The sequence below is a fragment of the Schistocerca americana genome, unplaced genomic scaffold (assembly GCF_021461395.2).
Source record: "Schistocerca americana isolate TAMUIC-IGC-003095 unplaced genomic scaffold, iqSchAmer2.1 HiC_scaffold_15, whole genome shotgun sequence".
NCBI classification, from domain to species: domain Eukaryota; kingdom Metazoa; phylum Arthropoda; class Insecta; order Orthoptera; family Acrididae; genus Schistocerca; species Schistocerca americana.
Genome location: NW_025725583.1, coordinates 1839054 through 1840474, shown reverse-complemented (window position 1 = coordinate 1840474; position 1421 = coordinate 1839054).

Below are 1421 nucleotides of genomic sequence, written 5' to 3'. Positions count from 1 at the left end.
CCAGAACGAAATTCCTCGGTTTTAAGGCGTCAGCAGAGGGGCTCACACCACTTGCGAAACATGTAGCGGCCATTCAGAACGTTTCCAGGCCAAGAATATTCGAATATATAAGAGGCTGTATGGTCAGCTGAGACTGTGACATATTTTCCATTTTTATCAACTATGAACGTGTTGATGGTATGGGAAATCACAGTGAATAGTTCTAAATAAACATTAGCCAATGGGGGCGTGAGAGTGTCGTCCCTGATCGATACGTTATGGCAAGTGAGGAGTTCTTTGGTTAAAAAATGGTCTAGAACCGTGCTGCAATGGAAGAGGATGCTGTAGTGAGTGCATTACAAGCTGCAGCTGAAGCAGAAATTGGCTGTACTCGCCCGTTCCACAGTCACTCAGATGGCATGAAGCAAAAAGTTCACTGGGCACCTTCCGTGCTTCCCCATAGACAAATTACTCTAAAGAACACCCAATATCCTCCTTTAACGTATTATGGAGTACCAACAAAACCATATGCAGGGCAACTGTCCACACCGTACCATTGCATGCCAAGGCAGCCGTCAGGGTATGGTGCATACATTCTACCATCTCATTGCTACAGGGATGGTAGTTCGTAGTTTTCAGGTGGTTGCAACCTGTCATACATAACAATTCATTAAATAATTGGGAATCAAAATAACGGCCTCTATCAGATGTAACTGGTGTAGGAATATCGAACAGAACAAATCATATGGAGATCAGAGCTGAAACAACAGTGCAAGCCAAAATCTCAGACACAGGGCACTCCTCTGGCCAACTTGAAAACCTATCAATTGAAGAGACAACATAACGAAACCCCCTAAGCAATAAGGAGTGCTGCAATTTCAACATGAATGTGGACAAAATGACCTGTAGGGGTGGGGAATGCGTCCATGGGTGGGGTCGTCTGGTGAGCAATTTTGTTTTTCTGCAGTGGTATGCAATTAGATGGCTAGCGCTGGTAATCTTTCCACATTCCCGGCCACACCAATTTGGAGGCCACAAATTTAGTAGAAGTGTTGACGCCAATATGTGACAACTTATGCAAAACATCAAAGATGGTGCACTGCGAACATAATGGAATAAACGAGCGCAAAACATTCTGAGAACTGTCACACCATAGATTGGATTGGGAACTCTGCACTGTCGCATGTCCAAGATTCAGACAAATGGATGCAGAATCGAGCTGACACTGTCGTAAAATTGCATCAGAACCTTGGTCTCTTGCAATAGCTGTCCAATCGATACACATCAAAGATACACAGTTGCTTGATAAGCAATCTTCGACGATGTTGTTAAACCCAGAGATGTAGTTGACATCAGTATAGTATGGACAATAAATTCCACATGACGGATTTGACATTAAGAGTTCAATTCACACATCCACTAAAAAAGTGAAGCTAAGTGTA